Source organism: Dasypus novemcinctus, chromosome 5, assembly GCF_030445035.2.
Source record: "Dasypus novemcinctus isolate mDasNov1 chromosome 5, mDasNov1.1.hap2, whole genome shotgun sequence".
In the NCBI taxonomy this organism is placed as follows: Eukaryota; Metazoa; Chordata; class Mammalia; order Cingulata; family Dasypodidae; genus Dasypus; species Dasypus novemcinctus.
In genome coordinates, this window is record NC_080677.1 from 54710568 (window position 1) to 54730051 (window position 19484).

At 38.9% G+C, this 19484-nt stretch overlaps 1 non-coding gene across 1 annotated transcript; it reads right to left on the minus strand.

Annotated features, from left to right (window-relative positions):
* Positions 1-19023: 19023 nt before the first annotated feature.
* TRNAG-ACC (transfer RNA glycine (anticodon ACC)) lies at positions 19024-19106 on the minus strand. Its single transcript has one exon. It is a non-coding gene; the product is annotated as a tRNA-Gly (tRNA).
* Positions 19107-19484: the final 378 nt, after the last annotated feature.

Consider the following 19484-nt stretch of genomic DNA (forward strand, 5'->3'; position numbering starts at 1 on the left):
CACAAGGCTTAGATGTTTTTAATTTTGATTCAAAGTTGTGGTTTTGTTATATGTGAAATTTTTGAAAGTTCAGCCAAAAATGCATGCAAATGTGAATATTCTGAAGTTTCTATTAATTCTGATTTGTGCTTAAGTTTTTGGCTTTAAAGAAGTTATAACAATGGTAGTTGCCTCCTTCAGTATTTATTAGATGTGTAAAGTACTGATAAATGTCACAATGATGGTTTTATTTTTTTAGATTATTACTGTAGGTAGGTTAGTTGTTACCACTAGTGAGTCATCTTTTAAATGTGTATTTTTTTAATGAGTGATTTTACAGATACATCATAATAAATGGTACTGGTATATTTTTCAAAAATAGGGGATGATGTGGGAGAGAAAAGAGGGTACATGGGAATCCCTCACACTTTTGATGTAACTTTTCTGTAAGCTAAAATCTCTTTAAAAATAAAGTTTATTATATTAAAAAAAGTGAACTCTGAATTTATACAATTAGGGCTTTGAAAAGTTATAGCAGTAGTTGGGGGGCAGGTAGAAACTTTGCAATATACTTATATTATTTGCACTAATATGTCAAATAGGTTTTTTTTTTTAGAAAACTGCTAATATGTATGTTCTTAATACAAATTTACAGACTGATCTCTAAAAATTACATTTAATCAGAGTTTATTGGAGTGGGCATCATCCTGTCTACACTTGTCAGAAGTCAGAGTAAATTCTTCAGTTATAAAATGACACCAGCCACCTTGCAAGAATCCATGTAGTGAAACAGAGAGGACAAGGCTTTGAAGTCATAGTTGGCTCTGAAATCTGACTCGTGGACATACAATCTTGGTGACTTTGGCGTGTTTATATTGTTGTAGAATTTGAGAGAAGTTCAATTATTTGAGTATAGAGAGGCCAGGACTCAGGAATGATTTTGAGAAGGAAAAATGGTTTATTGCTGGCCTGCCGGACTTGGGAACTTCTGTTTGAATCCCGAGCCCCGAACAAGATTTTCAAATGTCTTTTATACAGAGAGGAAAGGCCAAATGGTCCCTTTGTTTCAGTTCTCAATAGGCTTCAATTAGCATATATCTCTTCCACATCTTAGGTAAGCTTTTAGCATGGACTCCAGATATTCTAGATAAGCTTTTTAGCATATTTACTTTTTGCATTTCCCCTAAATACTTAAAGTTTATAGCCCTTGCATTGTTAAACTGTTTCCTGGGACTGGAGCCTGTTGCCATTGTCCCTAAGGGCAGGACTGCAGCCTCTTACCATTCCAAACCCACAGCCTTCAGCTTAAGTTATCTCTGAAGAGACAAAGAGCCTTCCACCCATAGCCCACATCAATATTTCTCCTCTAAGTCCCAGTTTCCTCATCTATAAATTTCATAATAGCTATTTAAAATGTCATTGCAGTGATTGGAGATAGTGCTTGTAAAGGACCTGCCACACATAATATACTTAAATGGTAGCTATTGCATAAATCATGTGTGAGGAAGAGTGAGCTGCATAGTTGAACTCTGATACAAAACTTTCCTGTACATATATAATGATTCCAAATAAATAGTTTATTTAAAAAACAAAACACACACAAACAATCCACTAGAATCTCCCCTGGCTAGATAAAGCATAAGGGGGGTTTAGTATAGGACATTAGGTGAGGGTTTCCAAGGCTAAGGAATGAAGACTCAAAACCATACCACCACACTCCACTCACACAGGAACGTGACATTACCACAACCACTGGTAGTGTTGTAGAATTTAAGAGAAGTTCAATTATTTGAGTATAGAGAGGCCAGGACTCAGGAATGATTTTGAGAAGGAAAAATGGTTTATTGCCGGCCGGCCAGACTCGGGAACTTCTATTTGAATCCCGAGCCCCGAACAAGATTTTCAAATGTCTTTTATACAGAGAGGAAAGGCCAAATGGTCCCTTTGTTTCAGTTCTCAATAGGCTTCAATTAGCATATATCTCTTCCACATCTTAGGTAAGCTTTTAGCATGGACTCCAGATATTCTAGATAAGCTTTTAGCATATTTACTTTTTGCATTTCCCCTAAATACTTAAAGTTTATAGCCCTTGCATTGCTAAACATTTCCTGGGACTGGAGCCGCTGCCACTGTCCCTAAGGGCAGGACTGCAGCCTCTTACCGTTCCACACCCACAAGCCAAACAACTTAGTTATCTCTGAAGAGACAAAGAGCCTTCCACCCATAGCCCACATCAGTAGCACCTTCGCCAGTGCTGCTGCTGCCACAGAAACGCAACCTGTGAACACTGGAAAATTGCCACCACTGCTCCTCCTGCCACCTACCCCAACAAAAATGGAAGCTATGTTTACAGCACCTCAGTCAAAAAGCTGTGTCAAATGTAACTTAGTTGCAAGGGAAGCTTTGAACTCAAGTTCTGACATCTCCATTGAAGAGGCATGACTCACCCTCTGGGGAAAACAAATCAAGTATTCCAAAGTGGATGTGGTGGCTTAGAGTTATATACCCCAGAAAAGTGTGTTTTTAATCCATCCCTGTAAGTGTGAATCCATTGTAAATAGGACCCTTAGATGAGACTACTTCAGTTAAGATGTGGCCCAACTGAATCAGGATGGGTCTTAATCTAACACTGGAGGTTTTATACAGAAATCCACAGGGGAAGAAATCAGAGGTCAACTGAATCCAGAGAAGAAAGGATAAAATATTGGCATGTGCATTGCCATGTAACAGAAAAGCCAAGGACTACAGATCACAGAATGTCACAGTCTCCAGAGAGAAAGCATTGCCTTGCCGGTATTGATTTTGGATTTCTCCTAGCCTCAAAACCCTGAGCCAATAACTTCCTGTTGTTTAATCCAAACCCTTATATGGCGTTTGTTTTAGCAGTCATGAAACTAATACAGTGGACAATAGAATAAATACACTAAACAGGAAAAGGGAGATCCATTTATGATTAGAAAGATACCATTAACTCCGCAGAAAGGTAGAATTGACCAATGTAATAGCAATACAACTTAAGGAAAGCCATCATTAGTTTAAGTGCCAAGCTATGCATATACATTATCCCTAAATTTCCTAACAAGCCTGCTCAGCAGGTATTATTATCCCTGTGGTACAAATGACAAAACTGAAGATAGGGAAGTTAAACATGATGAATATCACACAGCGAGCAGGTCTGCCTGACTCCTTACTTTCTCCATGCAGCTTCTTTCAGAATGCCACCAAAACAGAGCACCTGAAATGAAATAAATATTTCACATGAATGAAGCAGTAAAAATGTATTTAAGGCTTAACTGTTCATGTTCACTTTTCCATGAATAATTGTTTTGATTCCAAAATCCTAGTCAGTGACATCTGTTCCAGGCATTGTTGTAGTAGAAATGTCTAAGCCCAGCGTAAACAAAGGAACAAGAAGAGGTCAGGAGAAGTGTCCACACAGTATGGGGAACATTACAGAAGTAACTGTAGACACGGGGGGTCCAGAGGGTCCGTCTTGCCTCAGGCACACTCTGGAGGGTCATCTTCCTGAGACAGGGAAGATTGGAGCAGGCCATCCTCGTATTGTTTTGCTCCTCTTCTGTGGGGAAGGCCCCGCTGATGACACACAACAAAATGACCTGGCATTTCTTAAACTCCCCACATGTTTATCATCAGGCCATTCTATACTTTTTACCTTGTGAACTGCCATTAGTCTTTTCTGACAAAGACTTAAAAGATATACCTCTGTGTTCAGGCTGATCCGCAAATTCACATATGGTAGAACATGGAGATGGCAGTATAATTCATTTGTCTGGTTTGCCATGTTAAATTCTCTTTTCACTTGTCTTCGAAGATTTCAATGATGGGGGCTTGTTTTTGCATAGTATGTATGGTATAATATGGTTCAACACCCATGAACAAGGCTTTCTTTAGTATAAAAATGAAAGCATGCCAGAGTGATAGATTTAACATGCAAATTGGATCATGTGACTCCTCTGCTTAAATGAATTCGATAGTTTTTTATTGCTTTTAGAATAAAATCCCAACCCCTTACCGCAATGAAGGGGAGAGACAGATTTGCATGCCTGTTATTTATTTTGACCTTGGCTCTCAAAGCCTGACTGACTTTTCCAGCCTAACTCTGCAGCAATGTAGCTTGTTACTAGGATCCAAGAAATATATTTCAATTCAATTAAAATAATATTCATTAAGTGCCTATCATGTATCAAGATCACGATAGATGATGGGGATATAAACTTAGATGAAACAGGGACAATCATGAAGTCTGGTGGGGAAGACATGACTGAACAAATTGTTACGGAACAGTGATACACATCAACAAAAGTGCAGTCAAGATGGAGAGGCAGCACAGAGTAGGGAATAGCTGTGTTGGGAGGTAGACAGCCAGGGAAGACCGCCCAGAAGACATGGTGGCGGAATTGGGTTTTGAAGGATGAAGTCAGCAAAGCAAAAAAAGACAGTTGAAAGAGGAGTCAGCATGTTAAAGGGCCCAGGAGCAATGGACTAAAGTAGACTTATTATTATTCTACTATAGACTTATTGTTTTTCTAGCAATGGAAGAAATTTTATCATTGATGTGGAGGCAATGACCTCCTGAGGGGAGGGAGAGGGAAAAATAGCTGTAATAAGAGGACATTTTAGGGACATTGGAATTGTCTTGCATGACATTGAGTGATGGATACAGGCCATTATACATTTTGTCATAGCTTACAAAATTGCACAGGACAGAGTATAAACTATAATGTAAATTATAATCCACAGTTAGTGGCAATGCTTCAGCATGTATTCATCAATTGTAACAATAGTACCACACTAATGAAGGATGTTGTTAATGTGGGAAAGTGTGGAAGGTGAAGGGAGTAGGGCATATGGGAATCCCCTATATTTTTAATGTAACATTCATGTAACTGAAAATTTCTTTAAAATAAATTTTTTGTTGTTGTTGTTTAAAAAGGGCCTAGGAGCATGAAACAACATGGCCCGTTTAGAAACTGTAAGGATTCTATAATGTGGGGCCTTAAAGTACCTGGAGACATGGGCCCCTGAGAAAGACAATGCTGGGCATAGATGATACAGACTTGAATGTTACGTCATGTCTAGTTGCTAGTCTTCGGACAACGGTTTTCAAATATTTTTGAGTCTATGGCAAAAGTATCATACAAAATAATGTGGCAGCACATCAAGTACAAAAAAAATATATCAAGATGTATAACATTGAGTGTGTATGTATAAGAAATGAAGATTAGTTTAGTTTTCACATAAAGGAAGAAAATATTAATTAATGTAACCTGGCAGCCTACTGCCTCAGTCTCCCAGTCCCGGGTTAAACAGCAACAAAGGAAACCAGCTTAAGCCAGTCCTATAGGCAGTAAAAAGGATGCCCAAGAAAGAGCTAAGTCAATATCAATTCAGCACTAAATTCCATTCCTTATTTGACAAAGGGAAGCAGGTAAAAACTAAAATGGTTGGAATGTGATGGGGTAAGCAATTAATCACAAACTGTTGCGCAGGAAAGTTAGAGCTTCTCGGATAGGCTGTAACTTCTGAAGTATCCAGTCTAAGGAGAAACAGAGGAAGGGCTTGTGTGCTAGGTTTAGGGGTATAAATTGTGTCATTTTTCTTTGTTCAGGGCGCCAGCCACGTTTTCTGGTTATGCGCCCCTTCTTGCAAGATTGAGAATAAATTCTTTTCTTCTCCACAATCGGGTGAGCCTTATTTTCTTCCAGAAGATTTCTTTCTAACATATGTATATAAAGATATATGTAAATATAATATTTATATTCTGATAGTAATAAAATAGTGTTCCATAATTATTAAAAAACATAAATATGAATTAATTTCTGTTTTAAAGTGATACTTGAACTTATTTTTAGCAGACTGCCTTGATTCCTAACACCTTAGCCCATGCTAGAAATCACCTTCAGGCAATTCTCTTAAACAATTGTTTCTTTTTTTCTCTGACTGAGGGCTTTTTAGTGCCTAGCAGTTAACGCCCCAAGAGAGGCTCTCAAACAATGAAGGAAGGGTGTTGGTAGGAAATATTCTTGTTTCTTCAACCCTCAAAGAGTCAATTCCACACCTTCTTTTAGAGGTCCCCAGCAGGACAAGACCCCATTGTCCACAGCAGGAAACCTCCATCAATAGGCCTTATAGTGGCTCTTGTGCTTTCCCTGTCTCACCCACACCCTCACCATAATTCCTCAGATCCCCTCCCAAACGAATGCTTGAGCCCAAATACTTGTCCCAGCATATAAGACATTAATCTATTTTAGCTATTTTATTAATATTAAAAGAAAAACCTATAAGCTTCATTTCATGCTCAAGGGAACTAAATTCACTTCCTTTTTTCACATATTCTACGGTCATAGAAGATTGGAGTTAAGAATTCTAGTTCACACAGACATGGGCAGAAAACTATAGAAGATTACCAAAGCATAAATTTGGTCGCCTGTCAACACTATATTTTTCTTCAGGTAGAACTGTTTACTACTCTCACAGAGCTTTCTTCCACACTCCCAAGCAAAAATATTGCAGTTCCAGGAATTGGTGCCCTGGCTTAACGTAATTGTCATAGCAAGCTCCATCCCAGTCTACACGGTATTACATGACCCTCTCAGCTCCACATTTTTCCTTACAGACTTCACCATGTAGTCTCAGTTGTAGCAGAAACAAATTTTACACATTGATCTATGAGGCCTAGTGGTCACAAATCTATTACTCCTTACCAGCTATAAGCAACAGGTAGTTCTGGAATGGTTTCAAGCAAGAAAATGACAGCTGAATTTTGTTTTACAAAAATTGCTCTGGAAGCCAGAGTGGAATGTAATGAAGGAGAGTAGAAATCAGGATAACCAGTCAGGAGACCATTTGTAATCAACCAGGTTAGAAAAAAGTAAGACCTGAGTTTAGGCAAAGAAGTTGGATACCAGGAGATAGAGTAGAGAAAATCATAGTATTGTATTCCCGAAGCAAGAGCAGCAAACACAAATGTGTCTAGGTAGAATAAACCTCTTGTTCCAACAAGTATTTGTGATTCTTTTAAGACTGAATGCTTACAATAGACTATATACAGAAATCTACAACTACCTTGAATGGTCACTAGGGATGGGACTTCACACTTCTTTCTTTCACGCTGGGCGGCTCTCCTTACGGGGTGCACTCCTTGTGCGTGGGGCTTCCCTATGTGGGGGACACCCCTGCATGGCACGGCACTCCTTGTGCGCATCAGCACTGTGCATGGGCCAGCTCCACACAGATCAAGGAGGCCCGGGATTTGAATCATGTCCCCTCTCATGTGGTAGATGGATGCCCTATCCATTGGGCCAAGTCCACTTCCCATAAATGCCAATTTAAAGAAAGCTAGAGAATATAGGCTAGGGACTGAATAACACAGTAAACCCAGAAGTGGATGAGAACTGTGGTTGATAATACAAATCTAAGAATGTACTTTGTGAGCTAGAGCAGATGTATATCACTATTGCAGGGTGGTGGGAATGTGGAGAACCATGGGAAAAATACAACTGGAGTGACCTTTGGACTGTGATTACCAGTAATAATGTAATTTCCATGCATCTATGCCAAAGGTCTTCTGTATTGATAATGGGGGAGTATGGAAGAAGTGTGCCAAAAGTACACTATGGACTAGTAATAGTCTGAGGATATTATCTCATAATCTGTAACAAATGTTCCACCATAGTGTAATTTGTTGATAGAGGGGTGTTTTATGGCAATTCTATAAATATGCATGATTTTTTGTAAGTTTACAACTTTTGCAAGTTTACAACATAAAAATATATTTTAAAAATTATAACAGGGTGGGTTGGGGGGAAAATACACCAAAGGTAAGGTAAGGTAAGGACTATAGTTAGTAGTAAGATTTTGACAATTTTTTTCCATAATTTGTAACAAATATCTCCCAACAATGCAAGGTGTTGGTGGTGGGTTGATGTATGAGACCCCTGTATGATGCTATGCATATTTGATTAGTAAGTTCATGACTTTTATAATAGTATACACTTATTGTTTATGTATGTCCATGTATAAATGATACAATAATAAGAATAATAATAGGGCAGATTGGGGGAAAATACAACAAATGAAGGACACTTGTTAGTAGTAATATTTTGAGGATGCTCTTTAGTCATTAGTTAAAAATATTTCACAATAAAGCAAGATATTGGTGGTAGGGTGATGTATGAGAGCACTGTATGATGCAACGCATGTTTGTTTTGTAAGTTCACAACTATTACTATACATTTATTGTTTATGGATGAGTGATATACTTCAATAAATTTTTAAAATTTAAAAAAAAAACTAAAAAAATAAAAATACACTGGAGCCATATAACACCAGATTTGAGGAGGCAATAGAAAGGAAGGATCAGAGAGCTTGAAGACATGGCCTCTGAAAATGAACACACAAAATAACAGATTTTTTTTAAAAGAATGGAAAAAATTGAACAGAATCATGGAACTAAATGATGGCAAGAGATGTGCCAGCATACATGTCACCAGAAGGAGAAGAGAAGGGAAAATAGTCAGATGGAATATTTGAAGCAATAATCATTAAAAAAAAAATTTCCAACCCTATTGAAGGACATAATATCCATGTCCAAAAAGCACAATTTATTCCCAACCAAATAAATCCAAATAGACCTACTCCCAGACACATACTAATCAGAATGTCAAATGCCAAAGACAGAGAGAATTCTAAGAGTAGCAAGAGAAAGGAGATGCATCACAAACAAGGGACATCCAATAAGATTAAGTGCTGATTTCTCATCAGAAACCATAGAGGCAAGAAGGCAGTGGTATGTTTAAGATACTGCAAGAGAAAAACTGCCAACCAACAATCTGATATCCAGTAAGATTGTCTTTCAAAATTGAGGTGAACCTTGACCAAAAGGGGGGAAAAGTAAAGCCAAATTAGTTTATATGGCTAAGACACTTCAAAGTGAAGAGGAGGTCATTCCAGAGGTCACACTTATACACATCTTAGCAGGATCTCTTTGACTGCCAAAGTAAATAACTATGCCAAACAGCAGGGGTCCTGAGAGCTCTGGAAACATCCAGACATTATAGTCAGGGAAGGTAGCTCAGGAGTTTGGTGCCTTGCCAGTGGGCCCTACTTTGGAATTTATGCTCCACAATGTGACAGAGTTGGACTCAGTTGTTGTTTTCCTACACACAGCTTTCTGTCCTATTTGAACCTATAATTAGTACTAGAATCAGTAGGTGTATATCCAAATTTTTGGGCTGTCAATGTGCCATCTGGGCTCTGAATCTCAATGGAGTTGCAATACCTACTTTCCAGTTCACTGGTCTCACTCAGCACAACTAACATGGAGGTGATGATGGACAACTACCATACCAAGGAACCAAAAGAGTCTAAACTGCAAGCAAGAAAGTCCCATCCGTCAGCCCTATGGGATCACATCCCCTCTCAATTAGAGGTTGAGTGGACATCACCATCCCAGAATCCTCAAGATTGGGGAAAGAAATGTGGACTAAAGTAGGACTTACTGGTATTCTACTATAGACTTACTGTGATTCTAGCAATGAAAGAAATTATATCATTGATATGGAGGCAGGGGCCACTGGAGGTTCTGAGGACAGGGAGATGAAAAAACAGGTGTAATACAGGGGCATTTTGGGGACTTGGGAATTGTCCTGAATGACATTGCAGTGACAAATACAGCCATTATGAATCTTGCTATAACCTACAGAACTGGGTGGGATAAAGTGTTAACTACAGTGTAAACTTTACTCCATGCTTAGTGGCAATGCTTCAAAATGTGTTCATCAATTGCAATGAATGTACTTCACTAAATGAAGGATGTTGTTAATGTGGGAAAATGTGGGAGGTGTGGGGAGCAGGGCATAAGGGAATCTCCTATATTTTTTATGTGACATTTGTATAATCTAAGTATCTTTTAAAAAATAAGATAAAAATTTAAAAGGGCAAGTTTAGAATATTCATAGATAAACAGAAACTGAGAGAGTTGTAACAAGAAAGAGATTTGCAGGAAATACTAATGGAAGTGCAAAAGCCTGAAAAGAAAAGACAGGAGAGAGAGGCTTGGAAGAGAGTCTAGAAATGAAGCTTATATCAGTAAAAAGTAACTAAAAGTATAAAAAAAGAGTGGTGAAAATAAAATATGAAGGATAAAACCCAAAGGTCAAAATGAGTGAAGTAAGAACTGCCTTTACAGTAATAACATTGAGTGTTAATGGATTAAATTCACCAATCAGAAGACACAGACTGGGAAGCAGATTTGGCCCAATGGATAGGGGGTCCACCTACCACATGGGAGGTCCAGGGTTCAAACCCAGGGCCTCGTAACCCATGTGATGAGCTAGCCCATGCACAGTGCTGATGCATGCAAGGAGTGCCATGCCACACAGGGGTGTCTCCTGAGTAGGGGAGCCCCATGCGCAAGGAGTGCACCCCATAAGGAGAGCTGCCCAGTGTGAAAGAAAATGCAGCCTGCCCAGGAATGGCGCCTCACACACGGAGAGCTGACACAAGATGATGCAACAAAAACAAGACACAGATTCTGGGTGCCACTGACAAGAAATACAAGCAGGCACAGAAGAACACACAGCAAATGGACACAGAGAGCAGACAGTGGGGGGAGGGACTGGGGAAGGGGAGAGAAATACATTAAATAAATAAATAAATCTTTTTTTTAAAAAAAGACACAGACTGGCATAATGGATAAAAAAAATATGAACCATCTCTATGCTCTCCTCAAAAGACTCACCTTAGACCTAAGGACACCAGTAGATTGAAAGTGAAAGACTGGAAAGTCATATTCTATGCATGAAGTAACCAAAAAAAAAACTGGAGCGGCTATACTTATATTAGATGAAATAGGCTTTAAAAGCAAAGCTGTTATTAGAGACAAGGAACATCATCATACACTAATAAAAGGGGCAATTCACTAGGAAGAAATAACAATATAAATGTTTATGCACCTAACCAGGATGCCCCAAATTACTTAAGGCAAACACTGTCAAAACTGAAGGGAGATATAGGTATCTCTACAATAATAGTTAGAGACTTCAATACACCACTCTCAGCATTGGACAGAACATTTGAGCTGAGGATCAATAAAGGAACAGAAAGCTTGAATAATATGATAAGTGGACTAAACCTAATAGACATGTACAGAGCCTTGCACACCAAAGCAGCAGGATATACATTCTTCTCAAGTGCTCATGGAGCTTTCTCCAGGATAGACCATATGTTGGACCTCAACAAAAACTGAGATCAAAACAGATCTCAATAAATTCAATGAGATTGAAATTTTATACAAAGCACTTTGTCTGATCAAAATGGAATAAAGTTGGAAATCAATAACAGGTGCAAAAAAGGAAAATTCACAAATATAGAAAGATTAAAGAATACACTCTTAAATAATCAGTGGGTCAAAGAAGAACTAGCAAGAGAAACCAATAAATATCTCAATTCAAATGAAAACAAGAACACAACATATCAAACCTATGGAATGCAGTGATGTCAGTACTGAGAGGGAAATTTATAGCCCTCAATGCTTACAGTAAAAAAGAAGACAGAGTTAAAATCAATGCCCTAACTACACAGCTGGAGGAACCAGAAAAAGAACAGCAAACTGTTTCTAAAGCAAGCAGAGGGAATGAAATAACAAAGATCAGAGCAGAAATAAATGAAATTGAGAACAAAAAACAGTAGCAAGATTAACAAAACCAAAAATTGGTTCTTCGAGATTAACAAAATTGACAAACCATTAATTGATTGACAAAGAAAAAAGAGAGAAGATGCAAATAAGTAAAATAAAAAATGAAAACAGGGAGTTACTACTGATCCTACAGAAATAAAAAAGATCATAAGAGGATACTATGAACAACTCTACACCAGCAAACTAAATAATGCAGATGAAATGGAAAAATTCCTAGGAGCATATGAACACCTACACTGACCCTAGAAGAAACAAAAGACCTCAACAAACCAATCACAAGAGATTGAAACAGTCATCAAACAGCTCCCCAAAATGAAAAGCCCAGGTCCAGATGGTTTCACAGGTGAGTTCTACCAAGCATTCAAAGAAGATTTAATACCAATTTTACTCACAATTATCCAAAAAATTGATCAAGAAAGAACACAACCAAACTCATTCTATGAAACCAATACCACCCTAAAACCAAAGCCACATAAAGATATTAAGAAAAAAAGACAATTACAGACCATTTTCCTAATGAATAAATAGGCAAAAATCCTGTACAAAATACTTGCTTATAGAGTCCAACAAAACATTTAAAAAATTATTCATCACGATCAAATAGGTTTTGTACCAGGCATACAAGAGTGGTTCAACACAAGAAAGTCAATCAGTATAATACACCACATTAATAAATCAAAGAAGAAAAACCACATGATCCTATTGATTGATGCAGAAAAGGCATTTGACAAAATACAGCATCCTTTCTTGATAAACATACTCCAAAAGATAGGAATTGAAGGAAACTTTTTCAACATGATAAAGACATATATGAAAAACCCACAGCTAACATTGAGCTCAATGATTAAAGTCTGAAATCTTTCCCATTGAGATCAGAAGAAGACAATGATACCCTCTGTCACCACTGTTGTTCAAAATAATGCTAGAGGTTCTAGCTAGAGAAATCAGGCAAGAAAAAGAAATAAAGTGCATCCAAATAGTAAAGGAAGAAGTAAAACTTTCACTAGTCACAGAAGGTATGATCCTATACTTAGAAAGTTCTGAAAATCTACAGCAAAGCTGCTAGAGCTAATAATTTCAGCATAGTGGCAGGATAAAAGTTCAATACACAAAAATAAGAGGTGTTTCTGTACACTAGTCATGTGCAATCTGAGGAGAACAATAGGGAAAAAAATTTACAATAGCAACTAAAAGAATAAAATATTTAGGAATAAACCTATTTTTAAAAGTCCTAAATAAATGGAAGAACATTCCAAGCTCATGGATTGGAAGACTCAATATCACTAAGATGTTAATTTTACTCAAATTGAAATATTGATTCAACACAATCCCACTGAAAACTCCACCAATGTTTTTTAAAGAAATGGAAAACACAATCATCAAATTTATTTGGAAGGGTAAATGGCCCTAAATTGCCAGAAACATCTTAAAAAGGAAGAGCAAAGTTAGAGGACTCTCACTTCTGGGTTAAATCATATTACCTAACTATAGTAGTAAAAACAGCAAGATACTAGCATAAAGATAGATATATAGTCAAATGGAACCAAACTGATTGTTCAGAAACAGACTCCCATATCTATGGTCAAGTGATTTTTGACAAGCCTGTCAAAACCACAGAGCTGGGGCAGAACAGTCTATTCAAAAAATGGTGCTGGAGTACTGGATAGACATATCCACAAGAAAGAGAGGACCCCTATCTTACACCTTACCCAAAAATTAACTCGAAATGGATCAAAGACCTAAATATAAAAGCTAGAACCATAAAGCTCCTGGAAAAAGTAGGGAAACATTTTCAAGACTTGATAGTTGGGAAGCAGATATGGCTCAAGCCATTGAGCTCCCACCTACCACATGGGAGATCCCAGGTCCAGTTCCCAGTGCCTCCTAGAGAAGATGAGCAAGACAGTGAGCTCACACAATGGGCAGATGCAGCAAGCTGACACAATAAGATGACACAAACAAGGAGACAAAAAGAGGAAAGACAATGAGAGACACAACCAAGCAGGGAGCTGTGAAGGTGCAAGCAATTGAGTGCCTCTCTCTGACATGGGAGGTCCCAGGTTCAGTTCCCAGTGCCTCTTAAAGAGAAGATGAGCAGAACACAGAACACAGCAAATGAACACAGAGAGCAGATGCAAGCACAAAACAAGACAAGGAGAGGGAATAAACAATTTTTAAAAAACAAACAACAACAAAAAAAGACCTGATGATAGGTGGTAGATTCTTTTTTTTTTCCTAAGATTTATTTCTTATTTACTTCTCTCCCCTTCCGCCCCCTCCCCCCCCTCCCCCAGTTGTCTGCTCTCTGTGTCCATTCGCTGTGTGTTCTTCTGTGACCGCTTCTATCCTTATCAGCGGCACTGGGAATCTGTGTTTTCTTTTTGTTGCGTCATCTTGTTGTGTCAGCTCTCTGTGTGTGTGGTGCCATTCTTGGGCAGGCTGCACTTTCTTTTGTGCTGGGTGGCTCTCCTTACAGGGCACACTCCTTGAGTGTGGGGCTCCCCTACGTGGGGACACCCCTGCGTGGCAGGGCACTCCTTGCACACATCAGCACTAGGCATGGGCCTGTTCCACATGGGTCAAGGAGGCCCAGGGTTTGAACCGTGGACCTCCCATGTGGTAGGTGGATGCCCTATCCGTTGGGCCAAGTCCACTTCCCAAATTTTATACCAAAAGCATGAGCAATGAAAGAAAACATGGATAAATGAGACCTCCTCAAACTTAAACACTTTTGTGACTCAAAGAACTTCATCAAGAAGGTGAATAGGAGCCCACTCTATGGAAGACAATATTTGGCAACTGTATATCTGATAAAGATTTGATTTCCATTCTATGTAAAGAAGTCATACAACTCAACAATAAAAGAGCAAGCAATACAATTTAAAAATGGGCCAAAGACTTAGACATTTCATCAAAGAGGAAATACAAATGGCCAAAAAGCACATGAAAAAAGGTTTTTACTGTTAGTTGTTAAGGAAATGCAAGTCAAAATGACAATGTGATACCATCTCATGCTGCATAGGATGGCCATTATTAAAAAACAAAACAAAACAGAAAACAATAAGTACTGGAGAGGATGTGGAGAGATAGGAACACTCCTTTACTGTTGGTGGGAATGTAAAATGGAGCTGCCTCTGTGGAAGACAGTTTGGCAGTTCCTCCGGAAGCTAAATATAGAACTGACCCAGCAATTCCTCTACTAAGAATAAACCCAGGAGAACTGAGAACTGTGATGTGAACAGACATTTGTACACCAAGGTTCATAGTGGCATTATTCACAATTGCTAAAAGATGGAAACAACCCTAATGTCCATTAACCAATGAATGGATAAACAAAATGTGGGATATACATATGATGGAATTCTGTGCTGCTGTAAGAAGAATCAAAATTGGGACACATATGATAACATGGAAGATATTATACTAAGTAAAAGGACATATATTGCATGGTCTCATTATTATGAACTAAATACAAAGAATAAGCTCATGGTGTTAAAACCTATAGGGCAGGTTATTAGGAGATATGAGGAAGTCTGAGAAAGTGTACTAATGCTTAATATATGTAGAAATTTTAATTAGTTTGACTGTAAAAGTGTGGAAATGGATAGAGATGACAGTAGCACATTATAGTGAAGAACTAATAGAGCTGGTTTATAAATGGGATTGTGGCTAAAAGAGTAGTCTAGGGATGTAAATGTCAATTGAAAGAAAGCTAGAGAATTATCTATGGACTGAATAACATAGTGAACCCAGAGGTGAATGAGAATTACAATTAATAGTACAAATACAAAAATGACCTTCTATGAACTAGAACAAATATACTTCACTATTGCAAGGTGGTAAGAATGTGGACAAGCATGGAAAAATGCAATTAATATAACAATTAATATAACGTAAGTTATATTATTGCTGTAATACAATATTACAACAGTACTGTAATAATCTTGCATCAATGCCAAAGATGTACTGTGTTAATAATAGGGAAGTATGGAAAAAATATACCAATGTATGCTATAGACCAGTGTTAGTGGTAATAGTCTGATGATATTATCTCAAAATTTGTAAAAAATTTTCCACAATAATAGAGTGTGTTGGTGGAAGAGTGTTGTATGGGAATTCCACATATGTGCACAACTGTTTTGTAAGTTCACAACTTCTCTAATAAAAATATATTTTTAAAAAGGCAAGAGAGACCTTCAAATCAAATTAGAAAATATTTTTCAGGACAGAGTATAAGGCAAGTGGGATTGAGAACTAAGAGTGCCTGAGTCCCTCCCCTGAGCAAGCCAAACTGCCCTGTCCTTAAGGTAGATATACAGTATAAGAACTTTCTCAAGTATGTTTTAAATACCTCTATCCCAACTGATTGGAGAAATCAGCACAGGCTCCTTTCTAAATGTGTAGAATGAACAGAGAAAGCCTACTGGTGCAGGATACTGCTAGGCTACATAGTGCTTTACGGATTTTTTTAATTCTCCCTCCTTCCTTCAGGGAGATGCCTCTTGAGATAGGACATACAGCTTAGTGTGAGAAATACAAGGCACAACCTGCACAATCAGACACAGCAGCCCTGCCTCTGGTGCACATGGGCATTCAAGTCGCATATCAATGCCTCCTGCCACAACCTTGCCATCTTCCCGATCCATTTCCTTTTCCTTCTCCCATACACCAACTGCCCCAGAACTCCACCCTCCCCTTCCAGAATGCACTTGGAATTGTAGTGACACAGAATGCCCTAGGATATTCTCCATACCCTCCCCATCTCCATTTTCTCCATCTGGAAAAAATTTTCACTAGCCCTCTTTACTTTCCACCTAGCAGTCTTCTTAGAGACAGAGAGCCTTAAACCATCTTCCCCAACCCACCCCTTCTCAAGACTATTCTCATTACATTTGTACTCTGCAGCTCAGACTTTCTCTGATTAGTCCTTAGGCATCTCTAATATCCCTGGGACTTTGTCTTTTCTCATTTTATCTTCTTTGTCCCTTCAGCATCACCTTTCTTTCTTGCCTTCATGCTGTTGTCTTTTATTTTCTCTGAGGCTTTTGGATGATCTTAATATGTGTCTTCTTTAAAGAATCATGAACTCAAAGCCAGACAACTCTGGAGATAAAATAAGACTACCATGAATGTCACTATGTGGTAGATGTCTGGCTCAGCCTTGCAGTGTCCTGCCCAAACTCCAGAATGCCTATTTCGATTTGGGTTTCACCTCCCAAATGGTTGTGGGACTTGAAGGGCATCTGATGTGTATACCAAGGCCTCCTTTTCACCCATTGGCACCTGTCATTTTCTTCCTCTACCATTGTTATTTCCTATTGCTGGGACCATAACTGATATCCTACCAAAGCCTGCAAGATGTACCCACCATTGCGCCTACCCAGGTCAAGGCTGGCAATGACCAATGTCAAAGGCACTGCTGCCTGCCGAGTGGGTGCAGTCTGCCATTGAGGTCAACACCCTTGCTACTAACATCTTAGACTTTCAATATCTCAATGCCATTTTCAATATATACCCACACTATACCAAGAATTAATTAACCTACTCTGTTACTCTTATTATTGACTAAAGTTATTAGAATGCAAGCTGCCAACACTTTGGTAAATTGTGAAGTAAATTTTGGTTAACATGAAAAAACACCGAATATTTGTGATTTTAATATCTGGGTCAAACCTGTATAAAGAGTAAGTGGTCATTTCTTTCCACCAACAATTATAAAAACTTCTATATAATCAATTTTCATTCATTTTGCAAATATGAGAGAGAGAGCTCTAAGTGAGGGACATTTTAATACTACTTAAGGATTGACATATTTCCTGCTGCAGTTCTTTAGCTTCTTGTCCCTAGTGTTTAAGTTCCAGCTGCCATTTATTAAAGCTGCCTGCAATCTTCATTCCAAATCAGAATTCACTTGTATGAAGATGGAGTGGAAGGGACAGTCCATGCCCACAAGAGGATTCCCCCTAAGCTCCTTACCATCCTCGTAAGTAGTTCTGCCACTAATCCACTTAGTCAGCCACCACTCTTTGGGCATCTCCTGGCTGTCTCTCTAGGCTGAGTGTGAGGAATACAGAGATAAATGACACGGTCCCCACTTCCCAGGAACTCATAATCCAGCAGGGAGGGCGTGGGGAGGCAGACCCAGCAACAGCCAGCAATAACCAGAGGGACGCGTGGTGTAGACGGAAGCAAATATTAAACACTGTAAAGCAAACACACCAACTGTGCAGAAGGTAACTGGGAAGGCCTTACAAAAAAGCTGACATTTCAGCTGCAACTGAGGAATAAGTAAGAATTCTCAAGGAGTGGAGACAGAGGGAAGAGCGTTAGAGAAGGAACCCACCATGATAGTTTACTGGCATGGCCATTTGAATCATTGCCTGTGTTCAAATCTACAGGAATAGGCTCCTGTATGGGCCTGGTGGAAACAACTGCAGAGCCTCTGACTTTCGATATTACAGGGAGTCCAAGTATCCATTTGTTGAACTGTTCAACAGATTATTCTGTTGTCGAATGACAGAGTCCTTCAAAAACACCTTTTTTATAATTGAGTCCTGTTTAAATAAGGTACAATTCTACTTCTAAGACTGCCCATCTCAGAGAAATTTGTAGAATAGAATGTCTTACAGAAAATAGTAGGAACCAAATCAGACACCAGTGCCAGGTAACAGGTTCTAATGCCAAGACACATTGGCACTTCTGCTGCTAACAGGACCGGAAGAAGACCTATTTATATCTTTCTCTGTGAAAGGGAATTCAGATGGAGTAACTGACTAGCAGCAAGTCATTTTTACTAAATGAGAGCTAAATGAGTTCATTTATGTGGTGTCGATTTGTGACAGATTGATTCATTTGATTTTTATGCTGAGTTCCAAGAGAATAATGTCAATTATTTCCACAAATAGAAAGAAACAGTCCAGCTATCTGAGGAGTGCCTTTAGCAATGCCATTCCTTTAAAATCCAAAACGTTTCTTCCCTTCCTGTCTCTCTCCACTCCTCTTTTTTTTTTTTTTAATATTTGACTTTATTTTATTTTATTTTTTTAAAGATTTATTTTTATTTATTTAATTCTCCTCCCCTTTCCCGGTTGTCTGTTTTCTGTGTCTTTTTGCTGCGTCTTGTTTCTTTGTCCGCTTCTGTTGTCAGAGGCACGGGAAGTGTGGGCGGCGCCATTCCTCGGCAGGCTGCTCCCTCCTTCGCGCTGGGCGGCTCTCCTTACGGGTGCACTCCTTGCGCGTGGGGCTCCCCTACACGGGGGACACCCTGCGTGGCACGGCACTCCTTGCGCGCATCAGCACTGCGCACGGGCCAGCTCCACACGGGTCAAGGAGGCCCGGGCTTGAACCGGGGACCTCCCATGTGGTAGACGGATGCCCTAACCACTGGGCCAAAGTCCGTTTCCCCCTCCACTCCTCTTTTCTCCCTTCCCTTCCCTTCTCCCTCCTTCTACTCCCTTCCTTCCTTTATAAGAAAAAAAATTATTTTGGAAGTTAAGATGAAAAATTCCAACATAAATTCTTTGCAAGCCTTTGCTACCACTGACATTCAAACACCAATACATAAGATTTATTGACTACTTTTTATTTGCCAAGCATTATCTCATTTCATCCTCATAATAACTCTTGGAGATACGTATTCTCACTTTCCTCAAAACCAAGGCCATCTGATATCATAACCCATGTTTCTAACTGCTATATTGGTGCTTCTTAAACTTAATGTGCATGGAAACCACCAGAGGATCTTGATAAAATGCAGATTCTGATTCAGGAGACTGAGTCAGGGTCT